The 25,340-nt window shown below is 35.8% G+C and overlaps 1 long non-coding RNA gene across 9 annotated transcripts in view; it reads right to left on the bottom strand.

Annotated features, from left to right (window-relative positions):
* The window catches only part of LOC107159413, a 55,153-nt gene that overhangs the window by 20,712 nt on the left and 9,101 nt on the right, over positions 1-25,340 (bottom strand). For 2 of the 9 annotated variants that reach the window (XR_007345698.1, XR_007345696.1), the window contains exons 1-3: positions 21,093-22,451; positions 20,525-20,642; positions 18,173-19,971 (exon numbers count right to left, since the gene is read on the bottom strand). This is a non-coding gene — a long non-coding RNA (uncharacterized LOC107159413). Of the gene's footprint in view, positions 1-18,172; positions 19,972-20,524; positions 20,643-21,092; positions 22,452-25,340 lie in introns of those variants that run through there. The other 7 variants (XR_001505755.2, XR_007345699.1, XR_007345700.1 and 4 more) reach the window with 7 other exon arrangements.

Raw genomic sequence — 25,340 nt, 5'->3', positions numbered from 1 at the left:
TCCCCCGCCCCAAAAGTCCATCAATCTAATCTTTACAGATTTCTAGTCAATTTTAAAAGTCTACATAAATTAGAATTTTTATTTCTCTACACCAAGTGATGGGCTAGGGTTAGCTAATTTCCTAATCAAAAACACTTTCAACCCACATGAATTTCTTTTACTGCATTTCAAAAACAAATAATACAGATCAGAGATCTTTATCTTGTAAAGATTTTTGTCAATATGCTTTCAAAAGGATTTGCTAAGCAAAATGCAGAATCACATTCCTAGAATAACACTTAGACATTCCGCTACCTGCCATATTTCACCCTGCTTATATCTTCCTGCAATGTATTACCTCAAACACCTTAATATTAAGGGTTATGGGCTGGGGTTGTGGCTCAGTTGTATGTAAAGTACTTGCATAGCATGTGTGAGGCACTGGATTCGATTCTCAGCACTGCATATAAATAAATGAAAATAAATAAAATAAAGGTCCACTGACATCTAAAACAATTAAAATATAGATATACATATATATTAAGGGTTCATTAATATTAAGTCCTAAGTGTATTACTATTTGTGCTTATATACAGTAGCATAATTAACACATCGCTGCCAACATCTGCTGCAGCAGGAATTCCTCAGGGCAGAAATTATAACCTATGAACTGGGGATAAAACTCAGTTGGTATAGTACTTGCTTTACATGCACAAGGCTCTGGGTTCAATCCCCAGCACCAGGAAAAAACAAACAAAAGAAATTATAATCTAACAATGTATTCTATAGTTTTATATAAACATCAACCTTGATCCCACCTATTTTATAGAAATAAACAGATTAAATGTTTGGGGACGTCTGAATTTCACTTCACAATAGAAAATGTGGACCAAGATACAAGGCACCACACATGGTATTATGTCAGACGAACCTGGGTTTGAATTCCAATTTTCCCACTAGCCTCGTCAACTTAAACAAGTTCTTTCTTTTTCTTTTTCTTTTTTTAAGCCTCATTTTTCCTCACCCATAGCAAAGTTGCAAAACAGATGGAATACTGTATGTGCAAAATAGGGCCATCTTAGGGTATACTGAATGTTAGTTGTCCATTTTCTGCTTTTAAAACTACTCAGTAAGCCAGGCGCAGAATCCCAGAGGCTTGGAAGGCTGAGGTAGGAGAATCATGAGTTCAAAACTAGCCTCAGTTGTTTATCGAGGCCCTCAGCAACTCAGTGAGACCCTGTCTCTAATAAAATAGAAAATAGGGCTAGGGAATGTGGCTCAGTGGTGGAGTGCCCCTGAATTAAATCCCAGTACCAATGAGAACAAGCTCATGGCTTAGTATACCTCTTTGAATAATACTACCCACCTTCAAACATTAACTCCAACTACTTTGTTTCTAGTGGGAATTGCTACAAGGCCCCCACATCTCTGAACCATAGCAATGAGGGAATGAGTTCTTCTAGAGGACTTTCCAAACTGGAATTAAAGAAGGAGAGTACTGCCCTTGGGGAACAGTACTATTAAAGCCTGGGGACTTCCATGAGCCACAGCTGAAATCTCAGGGAGAGAAAGGTGATTTGAGAAAATGAAGCCAAAATGGGAAATAAGCAAAAGGAAACAACAAGGAAGGGAGGCTGGAACAGGATTCTGGTGTTTTTCCACACCTGGTACCACTTCTGCCCTCCCATAAACTTGGTTTACAGTCAAAATTTTCTTTTTTGCTAAGCTTTAGTTCAATTCCCTTCGGATCCTTCAGAGTCATATTTTTAAGTTTACATCCTAGCTGGTCTCTAGCCAGTTTCCCCTCCAATGCTGTTTAACAGCAGTTCTCAACTTTCCTCTCTCAACCATATCACCCAGGGATTCTCAGCCAAGGATGCAGGGATATGACCAGCCTCAGGGTGGGGGAATGGGGGCAAGAACTGTTGATCACTCTACTTCATCCATATTTTCTAAAATATTGCTCAAATTAAACTAAGGTTCCTAATTATAAATTTTTCAAAAGGCTCTTATCTCCTTAGCAACTCTTGTGTGCGATAAAACTAGGAAAGCTGGGGCTGGGGTTGTGGCTCAGCGGTGGGGCACTCACCTGTATGTGCAAGGCCCTGGGTTCGATCCTCAGCACCACATTAAAATAAAGATATCGTGTCCAACGAAAAAATTAATATTAAAAAAAACTAGGTAAGTTACTCTATATACCTACTCCATGATTTCAGCAATCTCCAAGTGAAATTTATACCTCTTACCATCCCTTCTTATACACAATTGCATGAAAAAATTCACATTCAAAATTCTCCTAGCATAATAATGAAGTTCTTGAATCTCCATGTCAATTCACTTCAATCACCTAATATTGTGTGTGTGTGTGTGTGTGTGTGTGTGTGTGTATCTCCATGAAAACTTCAAAAAAAAAAAATGATTTCAACGGAATTACAGAAACATGGGCAGGGGAATGTAGCTCAGTGGTAGAGCACCTGCCTAGTATGCCTGAGGCACTAGGTTCAACCCACAATATGACAAACACACAAAGTAAAATAAATATATGCTTACATTTAAAAACAATACAGGAATATAATGTCTTTTTAAAAGAAAACCTACAACAGGAAACCCTAAAGACAAAACTGTATATATTTATTCCCTCATCATAGACCTCAATGTATCAGTGCATTTTATCCATATAGTCTCAAAACTATTTAAAGGTTTTGTATTTTACGTTTTTTTCCCTCTTAACTTTTCCCCCAGTACTGGGGATTAAATTCAGAGGTGCTCTACCACAAAGCTGCATCCTCAGCAGCACCCCCCCCCCCCAGGTTTTATTTGTTTGTCATTGTTGTTTTTAATTCTGAAGTTCTAGCTGGCCTCAAACTTGTGATCCTCCTGTCTCAGCCTCCCAAATCACTGGGATTATAGGCAGGTGGTGTTTAGGATTCTTGTAAGGAATAATCACAAGAAGGTAAATGTCTATCTAAAGTTCAATTTTTTTATATTGCCTTAGTTTTTTTAGTTCAATGCAACCAAATTAATTTTTAACATTTTAAATGGCATGCATATTATAATCCCACATTTCTACACTTGATCTTAGCCCCCGTTTTTTGTTTTTTTCTTTCTTTTTCATTATTATTATTATTATTAGTAGTAGTAGTAGTAGTAGTAGTAGTAGTAATAGTAGATGGATAGAATGCCTTTATTTTATTTATTTTTATGTGGTGCTGAGGATGAACCCAGTGCCTCTCGCATGCTAGGCAAGTGCTCTACCACTGAGCCCCTGCCCCAGCCCATAACCTCATGTTTTTACCTGCAAATACATATGCATTAAAAAGATACCTGCAAAGATGTTGGCCAAATGTAGGTGATAGTTATTTATTACTATGTGGTAGGATATTTTTCAGCTTCCTGTTTGATTATTTAATTATATAAAAAACTATTTATCCTAAAATAACATATGAAAACAAAAATGTAAGGAGTTAACACAATTTTATTGCCCTCCAAGATAGCCACTACTAACAATTTGCTATGTCTTCTATGGTTATACTACCATATCATATTTTTTAAATGGACTCATGCTATTTTATATCTTATGGCCACTCATGGTGGTTTGAACATTTGACCTTTTTTTCAACTATAAGTAATATTTCCATAGAATGTCTCTATTCCTTGAACATCTGTTCAAATATACCTAGCATATAAACTCTTATAAATTGAATTGAGTCAAAAGAACACAGCTATCAACTCACTAAAAGTTTAATTTATATTCCCAGAAACAATGTAGATACCTACCTTCCCTACAGCCTTATCAATGCTCTTTTCCCATTGCCAATTTATATTCCTTTCATGCACTTTACTTTTTTAATTTATTTATATTTTTGCCCATTTTTACATTGATAAGTTTTTTCTTCTTGAATGAGCTTCTCAAGCATTTTGAGTATTTATACAGTGCCATTTCTGCTTTAAAACATCCCTGACTTGTTTTATCTTTTATACTTCTCAATTTTTGTTAAACAAAGTTCAAGCCATTTAATTTTTTTTAAAAAGCCTATCTTCATGGCATTTTGGGTTGTTATGCTTAGATAAAAAAGCCCCACTCCTCCCTCAACTCCAGACTAAAATATTCTTGAATGCATTCTTGTAGTGATCTCCTCTTTTAATTCAATGACTGGCTAGTTGTTTGGCCAGAGCCAGGCCTACCTACTAAGGTCTGTCTGAGGAACACATTCATAGAGACAGTGCTCACCCAGTACCTGACACACGGTAAACATTCAATAAATACAAAATCCTTTGATAATTTATTTAAACATAAAGATCTAAATGTAGCTCCTTTCCACCTATCCCAAATATGATTAACCAGTTGTGCTACGGCATTAGCCTTTGCTAAATCTTAGACAGGTCATCTAACTAAACTCACTGCATGTCTGCACTACAGCAGTGAATTTTGGCTTACTTTCAGACCTGACCTGTTTACCAATAATAACATTTCTTTATAAAGTACAGAAATTATTTTAAAATCTATCAAAAAACTAAAATAACCCAAATTGCTAGTCCTATTTTTTTCATTTGTTATACATAAATATCTAAACTGAATATAGAGCACCTAGAAAGGATACCAAACAAAACTATTAAAACTCCCAGGTTGGGGTATAGCTCAGTGACAGAGGGCTTCACTAGGATCCACAGCACAATAAATAAATATTCTTTTAAAAATAACCTCCCTAGGGCTGGGGTTGTGGCTCAGTGGTAGAGCACTTGCTTCACATGCGTGAGGACCTAGATTCAATCCTCAGCACCACATTAAAAAAATAGATAAATAAAAATAAAGATTTTTTTTTAAAGTAACCTCCCTAAATTTCTCCAAATTTTCTATAATACTAGTTGGTGGATAAGAAAGCTTATTAGTAGGTAAATAGAAAAAAAGAAGAATTTACTGGTGATGAGTCTTTTTAAAAATATTTATAAAATAAAAATAGGTTGTGTGGCTTTTCTTTTTTGGGGGGTGGGGGTTAGCAGGTATTGAATCCAGGGGTACTTAACCACTGAACCACATTCCCAGCCCTGTCTATTTTTTTATTTTGAGACAGGGTCTCACCAAATTGCTGAGGCTGGCTTTGAACTCGTGATCCTCCTGCCTCCGCCTCCCAAGCCACTGGGATCACAGGCATGTCCCATGGCGCCCAGCGTCTTGTTTTTGTCTCGTTTCCCTGAAACACCTAGAATGCTACCCAAAACATATAAACAGCAGTGGTGATACAAATCCTTTTATTATATCTGACTTTTAAAAGGAATATCTCTAACTTGCTTACCAACCATATATAAACTTATACAATAAATATAAATTTAAAAATTATTTATCCACATGAATTACTGTTGGGTTCCAATGACTATTATTTATCTTATTAAAACAGTTTCAGTCTTTCCATAGGTTCTACGTTAGGTTTTTGTTTGTTTTGTACTATTTTTATTGTCCAGAGGGAATCCAAATTCTTAAAAATGATATATATTTCTTACTGATCCACAACCAAGGAGCTGTTTGTTTAATACATAAGTTGTATTACTACAGCTAGTTATAATTTCTTTAGCATTCCCAAACAGAATCCCATTGTTCATTTACTTTCTTCTGGTTTCAACTTGCTAAAATTTTACTCAGGATATTGGTATGTATACCAGGTTTCATCCAGAGCATTTCTACCCTCCTTTGACATCAGGAATGTAACAGATTCAAAAGGAAATAGAAAGCTTTACAATTTTTACAACTGAATAATTAAAACAAAATAGGTAAGTACCAAAAAAAAGCAGATGATAATCTAATATGCTGGGCAGAAGTATGCTCTTTGGGAATTTTCAGAATTTACCATTTGGGGAGAGGGAAGAAAACTCAAAATCTAAATTATATCATACATCAAAATTACTTGTGGTGGGGCTTGGGAAAAGAAAGGCTCAGTGGTAGAGCACCTGCCTAGCATCTGTGATAGCTTGTGTGTGTGTGTGGGGGGGTTACTTCTAGGGTTGTTTATTGATTACAATACTAGGGATTGAACCCAGGGGCATGTTACCACTGAGCTACATCACCAGTCTTTTTTATTTTGATAGGACTCATATTAAATTGCCAAGGCTGGCTAAGCATGACATGCAAACTCAAAACTCATATATATCAGAATGACAGTTTCCTTGGACATAGTCGTACACACCTGTGATACCAGAAACTCGGAAGCATGAGGCAGGAGATTGAGAGTTCAAACCCAGCCACAGCATATTAGGCAGGCACTTAGCAACTCAGGAAGACCCTGTCTCTAAATAAAATATAAAAGGTTGGGGATGTGGCTCAAGTGGTAGCACACTCGCCTGGCATGCGTGAGGCACTGGGTTTGATCCTTAGCACCACATAAAAATATTGTGTCCACCTAAAACAATTAAAAAAAAAAAAAAAAAAGAAAGATAGAAAAAAATATGTATATATAAAGGCTGTGAAAGTAGCTCAGGGGTTAAGTACCCCTAGGGTCAATCCTTGGTACCAAAAAAAATATAGGAAACAAGTACTTCTAACATGACTGAGTTAATCTATTTTTAGTTCAAGTGGATTCACTTAAAGAAAATACAAAAACAGTCAATGCATAAAGTAAACGTAAGACTTTCTACCTCACAAAATGCATGCTTCGGAACAGTGTCAATTCCTCATTCATCTACTACTTCCTCTGAGTAGGCCCAATCCATCTCTAGACTTAGGAGAGAAAAGAACCTAAAGCAGGCCATGCCAGTTATAATCCAAGATTTCTTCCAGAGGGGAAGAACAGGTATGACTGTCAAATCCTCCCCTGAAATTGACATTAATATTACCGTTCTCTAATTCAAACCATTATTTATTTGCATGTGTTTCTTTTTTCTCCTTAAAATCACATTAGCAAAAAGAGACTTGGTACATGATCAGAAATAATCTGTGTGCAATATAACCTTTCCTGAAAGGCATGTTATACATTATAGTGATCATCTTTTCCACAATGGCTTCAGAGAAAATGATTGTCCTGTGAAAACACAGGTGAACCTAATAAGACACCTGAAAAGGAAATACAAAGAAAAAAGTTGGAAGCAATAAAATTTATCAAGATAAGGAAACCTAGCCGGGTGTGGTAGTGCACACCTGTAATCCCAGTGGCTTGAGAGGCTGAGACAGGAGAATGTTGAGTTCAAAGCCAGCCTCAGCAAAAGTGAGGCTCTAGCAACTCAGTAAGACCCTGTCTCTCAAAAAAAAACACAAAAATAGGGCTGGGGATGTGGCTCAGTGGTCAAGTGCCCCTGAGTTCAATCCCTGATACATACATACATACATACATACATACATACATACATACATAAGATAAGGCAACTAGAATATCAAAGCTTGACTATGAGAAAATCCCCCTTGACCACACCTAAGATTGTTCATTCCTATGCAAGAGAAATAAAAACCAAGATCATGACAACTTGAGCATGGTGTTTTTCTGAAAACTATGGATAACCTCTTTGTCCAACAATCAGCATGGATGCCACTAGCACTGTGAGTATAGCAATCGGTATCTTCTTTGTGATGAAGGTGGAAATGGAAGAAGAGAATTAAGTGGAAACACTGAGTTACAAAGCAAACTCAGAATTGAGAGGTTTGTAACTGCAAGAATGCTTAAATTAAATATCACTGGAAATACATTGTCTGTTGATTTCAAGGCTGCAACAAATTTTCCCAGTGAACCACAGAAAACTATATTAGTAAAGATGGAAATATTGGAAAGCAAATTTATAATTTCAACAAGAATGGATTTCTTTTTCCTTTAAGGAACACCATCTTAAGGATAAGCCATCATTAAGACAGAATATCAGGCTATCGCTGCTTTTAACTACAGGAGATTAACTAAAAGCCTTTCTTGGTGTACTGGGTATAAACCCCACCATACCACAATACTTAAGACTAAGTGTTGAAGAATGCACTGATATGAGACTCAAACAGAACTGTCTGGGTACAAACAAGAAGGTTTTTTGTCTTTTTGGTACCAGGGATTGAACCCAGGGGTGCTTAACCACTGGCCACATCCCCAGTCCTTTTTGTATTTCATTTAGAGACATGGTCTCACCGAGTTCCTTAGCCTCCCTAAGTTGCTGAAGCTGGCTCTGAACTAGAGATCCTCAGCCTCCTGAGCTCTTGGATTACAGGCAACTGCACCTAGCAAGGTTTTTCATTTTTAGGAGCTAAGTTAGCATCCAAAGAATATACAAAGAAAGCAAACAAGGCTCATTTTGATAAGAAAAATGTCTTGGAACAACCTTTTGGTACTACTGAATTTATAGTCTTTTTTGTTTCCTGATAAATACAGTAGTATTGCAAAGTATGTTGCAACCTATGTCACAACCTTAAAATATTTACTATTTATTATTGATACAATTTCTGATGCAGGATCTGAAGAAGACAGGCATTATAAGTGCTATAATACTAAAATGAAACTTGATTTCATCCAAATGAAAAAAATGAAGGAACTGCCTAAAAATTTGGTTTCTCAATTTGTTGCTGACTTTGAAAATTTTGAAGAAATTGATAATGGGAGAAAATCTTGGATGTTACTAAGGACTCTGTATTGAGTAAACAGTGAAAAGACTGAAAAGCCCATCACATAATAAAGAACTTCATACCAAGAATCTTGTTCAATTTGAAGATAATTTTTTAGTGGGAGGAAGAAGAAAGGAATCACAAATACTTCGTGCCAAATTATTAAGAGAAGCTTTAGATCAAGGTTACAAAATAATTTGTTGCAACTAAGGCCATCATGACATGCAAAGGAAGACAAAATTCAAAAATTCAAGGTAAGCACAACTCATGTTATGGTGGGTTGTATGGGAATACAACAGCCAGATGCAGTGGCACAGGCCTATAATTCCAGCAGATTAGGGGGCTGACAGAAGGATACCAAATTCAAGGAAAGCCTCCCCAACTTAGAGGCCCTATGCAACTTAGTGAAATCCTATCTCAAAATAAAAAATAAAAAGGGCTGGGGATGTGGCTCAGGGATTAAGTGCCTCTGTATTCAATCCCTACTACTCAAACCCCACCCCAACCCAACCCCAAAATGGGGGGTAAATACAATAAAAGGAATTCTGAGGAGCTGTAGGTTTTTAATTCTGTTGCTCTGTAAGGTTGCTCATAACAATCCCTTTCTGGAACCTTAAGAAAATGATTATCCAATAGGACAAACTGAATTGATACAGGCTGAACCACTTCATTCCATCAAATAATTCTCATTTACTTCACAGCCACAGTGACTTAGGTAAATCTACAATTCATTATTTTATTTGTTGATACTGTTTGCATCTGCTATGTGTCTTTTAAATATTGTTCTATTGTTTTACATTAAAGCACATATCCATTACAGTACAGAATGCAAATATAATTCCTATCTGATCATACAGTATTAATAGATCCCACTGATGGGCGTGGTGGCACACACCTGTAATCCCAGTGACTTGGGAGGCTGAGGCAGGAGGATCACAAGTACAAAGCCAGCCTCAACAATTTGGGAAGATCCTGTCTCTTATAAAATACTAAAAAGGGCTGGGGAGGGCTGGGATTGTGGCTCAGCAGTAGAGCGCTTGCCTAGCATGTGTGAGGCACTGGGTTCGATTCTCAGCACCACATACAAACAAATTAAATTTTTTAAAAAGTTCATGAACAACTAATAAAAATACTTTTAAAAGGGAGTGGGTACGGCTAGGGATATGGCTTCGTGGTTAAGTACCCTTGGGTTCAATCCCTGGTACCAAAAAACAGAAAATGTGCTCACTGGTAAGTTTAATAATGTTAAATAATTAAATAACTCGTTTAATTTTTTTTTAATAGTGGGAGAAATGCTTGGTAAATTGTTACATAGATTTTTGGGGGAGGGGGTGCCAGGGATTGAACTCAGGGGCACTCAACCACTGAGCCACATCCCCAGCCCTATTTTTATATTTAGAGACAAGGTCTCACTGAGTTGCCTAGCCTCCTTGCCATTGATGAGGCTGTCTTTGAACTAGTGATCCTCCTGCCTCAGCCTCTCAAGCCACTGGGATTACAGTGCACCACCACACACCAGCCTAGATGTGTTTTTTTAAAAGCCTGTCCTAGGGTTGAGGTTATAGCTCAGTTGGTAGAGTGCTTGCCTTGTATGCACAAGGCCCTGGGGTTCAATCCCCAGCACCACCAAAAAAAAAAAAAAAAAAAAAAAAAAAAAGCCTGACATATTTTTACAATCAGAAAATAAAGTTATTTCAGGGCTGGGGATACAGTGGTAGAGACTTGCCTAGAATTCAAAGACCTTGTTCTCGTTCCCACTACAAAAAGAAAAGAAAAGGCTATTCCATGCCAAAAGGGGCACTGAGTTTATTATACTCAACCCACACATTCCTTCCCTTACCAAGGCTACCCTTTCCTGAACCAATCATCCAGGTTCAAGGTTAGTCATCATCAACCATTCCTTTTTTTTAATATTTTTTTAGTTGTCAATGGACATTTATTTATTTATGTGGTACTGAGAATCGAACCCATTGCCTAATACATGCTAGTCAAGTGTTCTACCACTGAGCCACAACCCCAGTCCTCAACCATTCCTTTTATCTGTCCATTCAGTGTAAATATCCATCTTGTCACCTGCCCGACATCCTTCCCTTCCTTTCAAAACATCGCTATAGGTTTTATCTTAAAATAAAACTATTCCCACTGTCTTCTACTCATATTAAAGGTGGTCTTCTGCGTTTACTCTAAGGATGCTTTTTGAGGATATTGTGAGGGAGGGCATTCAGGAGAAATAGAATTATTTCTATTTTAGTAATATTTTAGTAATATTTAGGCTTTTAGTAATATTTAGGCTTTTTCAGAGAATGTAGTTTTTTTTTTTTTTTTGTATCTTATCCTCACCATGAATTGTGTAATCGATTAAATCTGCCTCTGCAGTCTGGCTGTGAGAAAGCTTAGAAGAGCCTATTTACACCAGCAATAGGTCCACAGAATTACTTGGCATGTATTTTTTTTTTTTATAATCCTAACAAATACTTTGACTCTACTCATTTTTTTTTTTTTTTGCCTTTTGTTCTCATTCCTAATTGCTGTCAATTTGTTTGAATTTACTTATTCAAAAATTATTTATTGATAGTATGTGTCAGGTTTGGGAATACAGCAATAAAGAAGATACACAGGGGCTGGGGATGTGGCTCAAGCGGTAGCGCGCTCCCTGGCATGCGTGCGGCCCGGGTTCAATCCTCAGCACCACATACAAACAAAGATGTTGTGTCCTCCGAAAACTAAAAAATAAATATTAAAATATTTAAAAAAAAGAAGATACACAAACAAATACATATTAACTGGTGATGACTTCCTAATAAAAAAATGTACACGGGGTAAGGGAAAAGATAATGACATGGGTGCATGATAGTAGTTTACAAAATCTTTAAAGTGGGAGCACATAGGGATATTGACATATTCCAAGAATTCCTAATAAACTACCATAAACCACTTTCAGAATAAGATGGGAAAAACAACAGCTCAACAACTCACCAAACAAACAAAAAAAAATTTAAGCAACACTTTTATCAAAGCATACCCTCTATCCAAAAATCTTTCTAGATGATGATAGTTGTACAATGTGATGTTTAATGTGCCACTGAACTGCACACTTACAAAGTACTCATAATTATGTAAATTTATCATAAAATTATGTAATTTTATCATAATTTTTAAAAGCCTTTTAGATTCTCTGTCAAATTCCTCAGACAGACCCTTCTCCAAATTTTTTTTATTCTAATGTGTTATATGACAGCAGAATGCATTATAATTCATATTACACATATAGAACACAATTTTTCATATCTCGGGTTGCATACACTTCCAAAATCTTAATTACACTTCAATCCTTATCCTCTCCTCTGAATTACTGACACCCTGAAAACATTCTGGGCTTATGAATCCCTTCATTCCTTCCTTACTTAAGCTTTGGAGACTCTCATCTTTCACTCCTGGTTTTCTCCTTCCTCCCTGAACACATCTTTTCAGTGTTTAAAGGTTCATTTTCCTTGTCTTCTATTTGTTCAACAATCTTCCTCCAGGCACTTACACTCAAAGACTTCAAAAATTTTACCTTCTATATAGGATAACTTCCAATTTTATCTTTCAAAAGCCCTAAAAATCATTTCCCAGTAGTGATTGTCTTACCAGAAACTCAACCTAAATCATCCTCCCCCTTAAACCTGTTATTCAATTTCACTCTTTTTTTTAAGAGTTTTTTTTTTATTTTTTTATTTTTAGTTGTAAGATAGACACAGTACCTTTATTTTATTTGTTTATTTTCATGTGGTGCTGGGGATCGAACTCAGTGCCTCATGCATGCTAGGCAAGTGCTCTGCCACTGAGCCACAACTCCAGCCCCTCAATTTCACTCTTTTTCAATTATTTCCCTTCAGTCACCCAACCTTGAATCTGGCAATCACCACCTACTGATCTCTTCCTTATACCCTATATCCACACCTATTGATGCCTGTTCTCCAAGTGTCTTCCCTAACAATCCATCCTACAAATGGCCACTAGAATAACCTTTACTAGACATAGTTTCGGTAATTAATACAGTATTCAAAGTCCTCTATGAGCTGCCTTCAAAATATAACACCCTTTTCATCTTATCTCTTTTTGTATACATTTCCCCATTTCTTAGCTCAGAAGCAGAATGCTCCTAGGTTTAATCACTAGTATCAAAAAAGAAAAAGGAAAAGACTCATCAGGGAAAGGCAAATCAAAACCACAATAAGATATCATTTCACACCCATTAAGATGATTATTATTAAACATACACACACAGAAGTTAACAAGCATTGACGAAATGTAGAGAAACTGAAAGCCTTATATACTAATGATGGGAATATAAAATGCTGCAGCAATTGTGGAAGGCAGTACAGTATATCCTCAAAAAAATTAAACACAGAATTAATTACCTACCATATGATCGTGCAATTCCAATCAGGTTATATATCCAAAATAATTAAAAGCATGGGCTCAAACAGATATTTGTACAACTATGTTCACAACAACATTAGTAACAGCAGCCAAAATGTAGAAACAACACAAGCACCATTAACAAATGAATTGATAAACTAAATATATACATACAATGGAATATTATTCCAGATTTTAAAAGGGATGAAATATGATACATTCTACAACATGGATGAAGTTAGGTAACAGAAAGACACAAAAAGACAAATATTATATGTTTCTACTTACACAAAGTACCCAACAGTAATCAAATTCATAAAATAGGAAATAGAATGGGGGTTGCCAGGGACTGAGGATAGAGGAAGATGGAGAGTTATTATTTTATGGGTACAGAGTTTTATGAGGATCATGAAAAAGTTCTGGAAAAACAGTGGTGACAGCTGTACAAAAATGTGGATGAACTCAATGCCACTGAACCATACATTTAAAATAGTAAATTTTATGTTATATGTATTTCATTGTATCTTACTACAACCAAAAAGAATGAATACAACATGTAAATTAGACAAATGTGGAGCACACTAGATGGAAACCAAGTGTCTTTCTATCCCCTTGAACAGCTGATCCTACCCTTAAGCTTTTGATGTGGCCCACACCCAAAGATGACACCATTACTACAAATCATAAAATTTCTCAATACTGTATTCAGCAAGCATACCAGCCAAAAACACACATACACAATGAGACATTTGCCCTCCTTGCCTTAGTATGACCTAGAAAGCCCTTCTCTTTCTTCTGTAGGAACCCTTTCTCCTTTGCTTTCTGTGGAGCTTCTCCCTAGATGAAAGGCCCATTTTCGTCTGTGTACAGTGTTAGTACACTAACACTGTCAATCCCCATGTTACACACACAAAGTAACTCCAAATGGATCACAAAAACAAAATTCTTAGTTTAGGAAATGATATGAAATTCCACCAAAGTTGCAAGCCATCATTTCACAAAGTGGTAACTCAAAGCCTGGACTAGAATAATGATGGTCAGTCTGGTTCTCCCCACTGAGAACCAGAACAAGAACCAGCATAAAACAATTAACCAAACTTGTTTTATGGATGAATGGAAGAGAGGGAGGCAGGGACACCGGGAGGGGGAGGGAAGAAGTGAACCAAACAAACCAAGCTTAAAAAAAAAATTATTTTATTTATTTTTTATTTTTTATTCTTTTGGTGGTGGTACAAGGGATTAACCCCAGGGTACTACCACTGAGCAACATCCCCAGCCATTTTTAATTTTTATTTTGAGACAAAGTCTCACTACACTGCTGAGGCTGGCCTCAAACTTGCGATCTTCCTATTTTAGACTCCTGAGCGACTAGGATTACAGGTGTGCACCACCATGCCCAGATCAAATCAATTTTTTAAGCAAATGTACCTTTACAATTATTTTGTTTTCCAGAATGCTAGTTTTCTGCAAAAGCACTTTTAGTACTTTATGTACACTAAAATCTCTCCCCTGAGTTGAGTGGTTTAGTGGACATAATAAATGTCAAATGAATTAACAGTATTTTCACTAACAAAGATACAGTAATGTCTAAGATTCTGGGATGGATTCTCTGCCCTGCACCCTGACTGTGAGAGTGAAGGTGCTGAAATAAGATAATAGGATGCTATCATGCTTGCTTCTTGACTTCCTTATTCATTCTGCTATATCAAAGCTTTGGCTTCTGATACAGAACAATTTATTTGTGAGGTACCAAGAACTCATGAGATAACCCTGAAACAGCTTATAGACTTATTCAACCTTTTTTTTTTTTTTGGTGGGGGGGGTGGTTTACGAGGGACTGAACCCAGGGGCACTTTACCAGTGAACTACATCCTCACATCTTTTTATTTTGAGACAGGGTCTCACTAAATTGCTTAGGGCATTCCTAAATTGCTGAGGCTAGTTTTGAACTTGAGATCCTCTGGTGTCAGCCTCCAGAATCACTAGGATTACAGGAGTATGCCAACTTGTTTTAAAAATCTAAATGAGAAACCAATGTGATTGCCACTTTGATAGACTCTTTCTTGTGCTGCATTACAAATGACAATGAAGACAACACTGCATCAAAACCATGAGAAATGTTTATATAAACAAGCAGCGTAACATACATATTACTTTTTTTAAAATGCACTATTTTAAAAGGGACTAAAACGCACCAAAACCAAAAGTAACTCTGTCCGGTAAAATCAGAGTAAGATTATTCTCTTTCTACCATTAAGTAACCTCTCAGGAAAAGACATTATTTCTAAAATTCAAAACCTTTATAATACATTACATATTCAAAACATTTTTACAGTTAAGGATTTTAAAGACCACTGAAAATAAGGATCTTTTCAAATAATTGAATCATCTGAGTAATCAATTTCTTTCTTTCCAGTGTAACTTTTTTCACTATGTTGCCTAGTACATTGCCATTTAGGCATTTTGTTTTTTTAAGGTGCGGGTTTTTTTAAAAAAGCATTTAAATATGTTGCTACTTATAAATAATCTAAATGTTACTAAAGTTTCCTTAGTCATTAAGTAAATTAATCTCCCCCTCCTTAACTATAACCAGTAGAAGTTTCTAATGGGATTATGCCAAAGGTGAGAAATTCCTCCTGACTCATCAGGAGAAAACTTAAGTCTCAACCCCTTTCAGTGGAAAGACTAGTTTGGTCAGGTTACCCAAAGCAATGAGTTATATCTCATCTCTACAACGTTTTTACTCATTATAAAATACTTTCATTGAGGTATCTAATAATTTAGCACCTTCTATGGTATAAGGCAAGTGACTGGTCATATAGAGGCTGCAATAATCCAAAATCTAAATTATCATTTATCATAATTATCATTTGGATTTTCTTTCTTTTTGTCTTTTAGTACAGGGATTGAACCCAATGGTGCTTTGCCACTGAGCCACATCCTTAACTCTTTTATTTTGAGTCAGGGTCTCTTCAGGTTGCTGAGGCTGGTCTTTAACTTGGGATCCTCAGGCCTAAGCCTCTGGAGCTGCTGGGCATAATGGATTTTCTAAACAAGCCAAAGGCCAATTTCTAAAGCAGATGCCGTCAACTTTCTCAAACAAACTTTTCCATAACCCCTACACCTTCAAATTCAAAGCTATCTTTAAAATATTCACTGTGTTATCTAATTTTAGGAATGAGAACCATCTTTCTAAGTCATCTACAGAAAACACAGGAGGTAGCAGGGTGGCCAAAGCTGTCACCCCAGTAATCAAGGAGAAATGCAAAAGAATAGTCAAAGAAATTTAAGGAGACCCTGACACAAAATAAAAAATAAAAATGGGGCTGAGGCTATAACTCAGTGGTAAAGTGCCCCCTTGGTTAAATCCCTAGGGAGGGAGGAAGGAGGGAAGAAAAAGGAAAGAAAGGAGAGAGAAAAAAGAAAATAAAATGCTGGAAAGCCAAATTGATTAGATGATTTAAAAAATAAAAGTTCCACATGTAAAAACAGACTTAAAAAATGAAAAAAGGCATGGTGGCACATGCCTATGATCCCAACAGCTCCAGAGGCTAAGGCAGGAGGATAGAGAATTCAAAGCCAGCCTCAGCAACTCAACTAGACCCTGTCTCTAAATAAAATACAAAAAAGGGCTGGGGTGTAGCTCAGTGGTTAAGTGCCCTGATTTCAATCCCCAGTAACACACACACACACACACACACCCCCAAAAAAAAAAAACAAACTGAAAGTCAGCTGGAGCCTAATGGTACATGCCTGTAATTCTGACTACTTGGGAAACTGAGACAAGAGGATCACAAGTCTGAAGCCAGCCTCCTCAATTTATCTAGATCCTATCTCAAAATAAAACAATAATAAGAAAGCAGTTCAGTGGCAGAGTGCTTGCCTAGCATGCATGAGCATAATGTCAAGGGTCCAAACCCATCTCCCTCCAAAAAAACGAAAAGGCAAGAATTAGGAATTTAGCTAAGTTGTAGGGTATCTGCCTAGCATGCACAAGTCCCTTCTTTGGATACCTAGGTACCATCAAAAAAGGAGAAGGTGATGAAGGAGAAAAAGAAAAAGCAAATTATGCTCTTACAAAATGGTAAAGATCTTTTGGTAATTTTCTTTAAAAACTTTCTTTTTCTTTATTTTCTGATACTGTGGGTTGAACCCAGGGGCACTTAACTACTGAGCGACATCCCCCAGCCTTTTTTATTTTTTGAGACAGGGACTTGCTAAGTTGCTTAGGGCCCTGCTAAATTGCTGAGGCTGGCTTTGAACTTGCAGTCCTCATGCCTCAGTCTCCCAAGTCGCTGGGACAACAGGCATGAACCACCACATCCAGCTCTTATTTTCTTTTTACCTAACAGAATCAAATACTTTTTTTTAAAGTTCTCAATAATGCTAAGAACATAGTACAAAGTCGAAGTTTACTGTAATGAAGGTTGATTCCATCAAATAAGCAAGTCTTTTCTAGAAAGCAATCAGTGATATTAAGAAATTCAAAGAATGCTTATCTTCTTTGATTCAACAATAACCACTACTGAAATTTTATCCTGAGAGAAATAATCAACTATTACACAAAACTGTTTTTCATAGGAAAAATCTGCAGTTATTTAAGTAATTTATAATTTTAAAAATGTAAAAGTTGAAATAAGAATGCTATACATCTATTTTAAATTACTTTGAGCCAGGTGGCACACGCCTGTAATCCCAGCAGGCTTAGGAGGCTGAGACAAGAGAATCAAAAGAGTTCAAAGCCAGCCTCAGCAACTTAGCAAGCACTAAGCAACTCACTGAGACCCTGTCTCTGATAAAATACAAAATAGTGGTTGAGTGCCCCTGAGTTCAATTCCCAGTACAAAAAAAATTTTTTTTTTGGAAAGAGTATCTGATAACATGCGAAAATTTTACAATTTCTTAAAAAGATAAAATAGTGTAAATATATTTCAGTCTGAAAAAACAAATATTGTAGGTAGTTTAAAGAACAAAAGGAGGGGGAGCTTTGGCCTACACTACTAGTTTGTCTTCAAGTTCAAAGTGCTAATATAAGCTCATGTGTATACCATTTCTTCCCATTAAAAACCTAAGTAAATAAATTTTTAAAAAACATTTAAAACAATTTTAACTATAAATTCTTTTAAAAAAAATACTAGTTAATTTGCCCATGATTCTGAAAGATGGAGACAGATGGAAGAATGTGAACTGATAAGCAGAGTGGAGGGAGCAGAAGAGCAGAATACTCACAGAGGGACTGCAGCGAAGGCTAATCTTCTGGGTAGAACCCCAGAGAGGCGCCAGGTCAGTGACTGTCGAACGAGGAAGGTCAGTAGTGAGAAGTGGGACTGAAAACATCTGTCATAGCAAGAAGTCAACAGAGAATGTCTAAAGTTGATAAACCAAAAAAATAAACACTATCAGCATATTATTTAGAAGCATGGAGTTAAGCCCCCAGGAGATCTGAACCAAAAAGGTTTTTTAAAAGCAGCTGCTTCTGGGGAATGGGGCTCTTTATTATTAGGCCTTTTGATTTATGGGTATTTGATTATTTGACTTTTTAAAGCTAGATATACACAGAAAACTGATTTTTAATTTTTTATTCTTTGGTTACATTTTATTCATTTTCCATTAAAGGCACAACTCTAGAATTTGTTCTCTTACTGTTAAATGAGAGACTGTATCTCATTTGGCAGTGTTTTTCAACTATAAGTTGTGCAGTCATGAAACAGATCTACTGGGATTTAACGAGCATTTCATTTTACTAAGAGAAAAATAAAAATAAGGATATTGTTGGTAAAGCTTTCATTTCAGTTATAGACGTTTATTTAAATGTGTACACTGAAGTGCTTTGTCAAATCTTATTGAGTCTGTTCTCAACCTAGCAGTGAAAGTAACCTTGTAAAAAATGTAAATTCCAATCATGTGGTGTATTTCTTCTCTGTGATGGCCCACAAGGCTCTTCAAAGTTAACAGCACCTCTCTCCAATTTTCTGATTCTGGGCTTAAGCTAAGGGCTCGTCACCTTCCTCCAAAATTCAAGTAAGTCCCCACTTCAGGGCCTTGGTGCTTATTCACTCTCTCATCTAATGCAATTCCTCATTGAAATGTCACCCTATTATAAATTATAACCCCCAAATCCTTACAAGCTCCCTATTTTATTCCCTTTCCATTTTACTTTCCACATAGTATTAATTTTGTCTAACTTCCCTACTTTAACTAGAACATGCAAGCTCTGGAAGGGCCTAGATTTTTGTTTGTTTACTGATGTCATCCCATGACTTATTGTAGTCTGATAGTAAGTATTAGTTGAATTAATGGATTAGTTGAAAATACATACCACCTTAGGAAGCCAAATTATTGACAATCAAGCAAAACAGTTTGAGAACCCAAAGAAATACTTATAACAACTTTAATTTTTGAGGATAAGCTCTGAACTATAAATTCCAGCTGCTTCACAATATGGAATAAGCACATTCTGAATAAGCAGGACTATTGAAATAACCTTGTTAACACTAATAATGGCTCACATAAAGAATACTTGTATCCTAGCCATCATTTAAAAAAAGAAAAGAAAAATTCATGGGAGAACCTGTTCCCTAAACAGGTAAGCTACTTTAAAGTACAGAAGTTTTACAGCTTTTTTTTATAGATCACAGTGAAAGTCTCTCTCTCGATAATCACAACTTGCTTACAGTCACAGTTTTCACTATTTCCTTCAACCCTGAATGAAGATCATGGGTCATTGATTACCTTCATTTCTTCAGAATAAGACAAAGAACATCGGCATTCAGCATAAATTCATGAAGAAAATCTTTTCATTGTGGTACACATGGATGGCAAAGAATCTGTGATTCATGGTTTCCAGGAATTTTCTCTATTCCACATTGTAACTTACTGAATAAAAGATAGCCTCAACAGATTTTCAATGATTAACAGGGAAAAAGTCATTGAACACTTTCCCATACACAGAAGCATATGGCAAAAACAGATTCCAAAAGGTACAAAAGAAGTTTATCCAACTGTCCAAAAATAAGTACATTTAAAGCCTGAAAAAAAAAAGAGGCTTTTCCAGATCTCACGCCATTAATAAAACACAACAGCTAACAGCATGTGATAAAACCATTTACCAATCACTTGTTTTGTGTTTTTGGGAGATAAATATTGATAGTAGTTGCTTTGCAACTGTTTTTAACCCATCTTCTCAAAAACAATGTGGTTTTACCTGTTTCTACTGTAAGAAGTAAAAGGCTTTTTTAAAAGGAGGGAAGTAAATGAGACAAGTTGAAAGGGCAGCTCACAGACATAAATAAATAAAACTGAATGAAGTACTGAAGTCATAGCAAAATGAAAACCACATTAGATACAGGAAGCAGGAGACTTGATATTGATGAAAACAAATTTATGAAATCAAAGATAATGGAGAGCATTATATAGACCACAATAGAAAAGAACAAAGGAACATTTTTTTAAATGAAATGGAAGACAGGAAATGAAGATGAACAATAATAAAACTGATTTTTGTTGAAGAAAAATAAAAACAAAAGCATATTAAAATATATATAAGAAAGTATCCTTGAGTCCACAGTTTAAATGGCTTACCATGTAACAGGAAAATGTAATAGAGAATCACACCAAGACAGAGATATATCCTGATGAAGTTACTGAACTTCAAGGATAAAGAAAGAATTCTACCAATACCCAGGCAGAAGTAGGTCACCTACAAAGGGAAAAAAACAGTCAGGCTGGCCCCAGACTTCACTAGAATAATCCTAGATGCCAGAAGACAAGGAAAAATGTCTACTGAGTATTAAGGGAAACCTTTCTCAAAAATTCTGTAACCAGCCAAAACATCATTTCACTTTTGAAAGTCACTGGCAGATATTTTCAAACAAAGAACTTGTAACAATACATCAGAGATGCAACCACTTCTGAAAAATCTATTTTGTGAATATAATAATAAGATTTAAGTACATTACAGCTATAGATTTATAACCACAGAATTACAAACTACCTTATTTCTTCATCTATTCTAAAACATACTTTTTCACAATTTAATATATCTGAAAACAGCATGTACATTACAACTGATGATGTATTATAATTTCTTTGACATTTAACCATATTAGTGGCATACAAAATAACTAACCATAGAACAAATCAATGATACCTTAAGAATAATGAGGCTGGGTTTGTGGCTCAGCGGTAGAGTGCTCGCCTCACATGTGCAAGGCCCTGGATTCGATCCTCAGTACCACATAAAAATAAATAAACAAAACAAAGGTATGGTTTAAAAAAAATTGAAAGGATAGAAATTGATATAGAGCTTGAAAACAAGCAGGATTGCCTATTCTCATATCCAGCAAGCAGATTGAAAAAAAAAAAAAAAAAGACAATGAAACACAGTACGTAACTTCCAAAATAAGAGAAAAATAAAACAAACCATGTAGTTTAAAAGAAGAAAAAGAAAATCAAGCAAAAAGACAAGTAACAGCAACAGCAAAAATAGACTAATATAATAGAAATAAAACCAAATATACAACATTAATGTAAATGATTAGTAGCATCTCAAATTGGGTCCAAAAGACTAACCTTGATCCAACTACATGAGATCTACAAGAGATAAACCTAAAATAGAGACTTTGAGAAGTTAAAAGTAAAAGGTTAGACAAAAGTATACCAGGCAAGTATAAACACCTTTTTAAAATCCACTGAATTCAAAATGAAAGAACATTTATAAAGGAGGCATAAAGAAGGTCACTTTTTATAATGATCAAGATCATAAAAGATACAATGTTTATAAGCCTATGTATATCAAAATCTTCATAATATGTAGTTGGGGCCAAAACTTTTTAATACAAGAAAAACCTTTGGATAGAAATTTTTAAAAAGACGACAATCACCATTTCAATCCTGAAAGATCAAATAAACCAAATGATAAAACAGCTGGACATATGATGAGAAGAGACCAAATCTACGGAAGAGTTACAAAAATTGATTATCTATTCAGACCATGGACACCTCAAAAATTCAAAAAGGAAAAATAGTCTTGACCACAATCTGACGATGAAGCAATTATACTACTTCCCTTAATGTGGTAAACTTGATGATTTTGTAATCATTCTTTAAATTATCAAAGATGGAAATCAAAATCAATAATTGTCTAAAAAATAAATAATTATAAAAACCACCTATAGGGCTGGGGTTGTAGCTCAGTGGTAAAGTATTTGCCTCACATGTGTGAGGCCCTGGGTTCGATCCTCAGCACCGCATAAAAATAAATAAAAATAAAGATATTATGTCCATCTACAATTTTAAAAAAATTTTTTAAACCAACCTATATAAAAATCTTTATTTGGTACACAAATAAATCTCTATTTGGAGGACATTTCATAACCTAAAACTTTCAACTGATCAAGAATTAAAATTAAATGTAGTAAGCCAGATAAAGTAGCTCACGCCTGTAATCCCAGCAGCTAAGGCTGAGGCAGGAGGATTTCAAGTTCAAAACCAGTCTCAGCAATATGGAGGCACAAAACAAGTCAGTGAGACCCTATCTCTAAATAAGATACAAAATAGGGCTGAGGATGTGGCTCAGTGGTTGAGTGCCCCTGAGTTCAATCCCCAGTACGTACGTACGTACGTACATACATATACACATACATAAAGTTAATAAGGTGAAAAACAGAAATACTACAATTTTAAAAGTCACGTAAAACAAAACAAAAGATACCGGTTATGACATCCTTATAATGGTCTGTAAGGCCCTGCAGAACCTGGCAATGCCATACAGCTTGTCCCTTAGCTACCTTACCTTCTACTACTCTCCTCTTTGTGGAGTTTAACTTCCAACATGTATAATAACAAGGCTTAACATCCCATTACCAGAATTTCCAGAAACAGAGAACATAAAAAATAGAAAAGGATATTATTTATAAGAAGGGTAGACATCACACACACACACAAAAAAAAAAAAAAACACTTCAGAACTCCAAATCCTAAAAGCTTCCAAATAGAAAAGATTTTGAGGGCTGGGGATGTGACTCAAGCGGTAACGCGCTCACCTGGCATGCGCGGGGCGCTGGGTTCGATCCTCAGCACCACATAAAAATAAAGATGTTGTGTCCAACGAAAACTGAAAAATAAATATTAAAAAATATTCTCTCTCTCCCTCCCTCCCTCTCTCTCTCTCAAAAAAAAAAAAGATTTTGACATTAAAAAAATTTTTTTCAAACAAAATTGGTACTGAGCTTCCAAGTGAAAAGGGACAATGGCAGCTATTTACCTATTTGTCCAAAATTGACAAAAATAAATTTTGAAAACAAGATGATATAAATGAAAAACAGTTCTACAACTATAATAACTAACATAGTATAATATGGACCTGAAGATCTAAATAACAAAATAGATTCCAGAAATAAACCAAAATCACAGGGAATTTAATATGTAATGAATCTGATTTCTTCTTCAAATTAAGAAAAAAAAATCATTAGTCAAAATGATATTTTAGGAAAACTGGTTAGCTATTACTGGAAATGAAGTCTATCTCTACCAAATCCTTACAACAAGAAAAGTGTAAGTCAGGTTTGGTGGCGTAGGCCTAAATCCCAGCTACTGAAAAGGTTGAGGCAGGAGGATCCCAAGTACAAGGCCAGCCTGGGTAACTCAGTGTGACTGTTTCAAAATTAAAAAAAAAAAAAAAAAAATAGAAAGGAATGGAATGTATCAAGGATAAAGTGCCCCAGGGTTCAATTCCCACCACCTGGCTGGGGTGGGGTACGAGGTGAGGGTTCAAACAGATGAAAACTTTAAATGCAGAAAACCATAAAAATAAACAAATATTAGAGGATGAAATGAGAATATTTCTATAATCTTGGTTTAGGAAGAGTCTTAAATCAGATACAAATTGTACAAGCCACACCTTGATGAAAGAAGTGGGGGAGGATAAATAAATAAGTTAAACATCTGAAAGATTTAAAGGTAGGAAGGAAAACCCAAAAGGCAAACTAAGGGACAAATATTTGCACACATGAAGGGGCACTGATCCCTACATAACTAATGGGCACTAACAAATCATTGAGAAAGATTAAACCCAACATTTGCACAAAGGAGTGGAAACACAAGCCTAATAGACACATGAATAACATTCAACCTATTTTAAAACTCCAAGTAAATCATGTTTGAGATTGGAAAGTGCTTATCAATTTTAGTCAGAAGTGGCAGAGATAACCCAACAAGCAATAGATGAAACTAACTGACCGAATTTTTGTTCAGCACAATTTGGCACCATTAAGACTTACTTTTCACCCTTTCATTTATTTAAATTCCATGTTTAGGGACTGGGTATAGCTCAGTGATAAGAGTCCTTGCCTAGCATGTGTGAGCATATTGGGGGCAGGGTTCAGCCTCCAAAGGGAAGGGGAGACTGAGGTGTACCCTTCAGGAATTTATACTATAGACATGCTGGTGCAATTAAGAAAATTACCATTTAATTTCTCAATGAAAGAGTGAAGCTTGATCATAAAAAATATTTTATGTACCACACTTTTAATTTATTTGTAAATATTTAATCAGCTATATTTACACATTGTATAACTATTCACTCCTCAAGTTTCCTATTTATTGGACCTTCTGAAAAAAATTCTTTAGCTCTATCTTCTGATAGATCCCCTATTATTCAATCAAATTATTTTCAACAACTCCTTTCCTTCTTTTTTATAGAATCCTGTTTCTGTTTACAAACTTAATTCACCTTATCTGTCTCTCTTTTTTAAGTTCTCTTCTCCCTGTTTGGGTCATGTTTCTTCCTGGTTGTTTTCTCTCTAGTGATTTCTCATGAGGAAAAAAGAGGTTTACCTTTCCTCATCTGATAAAACTTGATTGTCCATATTTAAGAAGAGAGAATAAAGGGAAAGGGACTGAAACTATACAAGTAAGACCTGAGAACTGATAGCTCCATTCACCATAAGAGGGTCTGGCTCCTGTTAGGAGAAATATCTTTTTTAAAGATTTTTTTAATACCTTTATTTATGTATTTTGACCTGGTGCTAAGGATTGAACCCTCACATATGCTAGGCAAGCGCTCTACCACTGAGCCATAACCCCAGTCCTTTATGTATCTTTATGTAGCTCCAATTACAACATGTCTATGAGTAAAGCCTAGCATCTTGAAAATGTTTAAAATTATGTGTAATTTTCCATTCGGGCACGTGACACATGCCTGTAATTCCAGCAGCTTGGGAGGCTGAGACAGGAGGATTGCAAGTTCAAAGCCAGCCTCAGCAACAGCAAGACTCCAAGCAAGGTGCTAAGCACCTCAGTGAGACCCTGTCTCTAAGTTAAATACAAAAATGGGCTGGGGATGTGACTCAGTAGTCCTGAGTCCAATCCCTGGTACCACCCCCTCCCCCCCCCCCAA

The sequence above is a fragment of the Marmota marmota genome, unplaced genomic scaffold, assembly GCF_001458135.2.
Source record: "Marmota marmota marmota unplaced genomic scaffold, marMar, whole genome shotgun sequence".
Lineage (NCBI taxonomy): Eukaryota > Metazoa > Chordata > Mammalia > Rodentia > Sciuridae > Marmota > Marmota marmota.
This window is presented reverse-complemented; position numbering and strand designations above follow the sequence as displayed.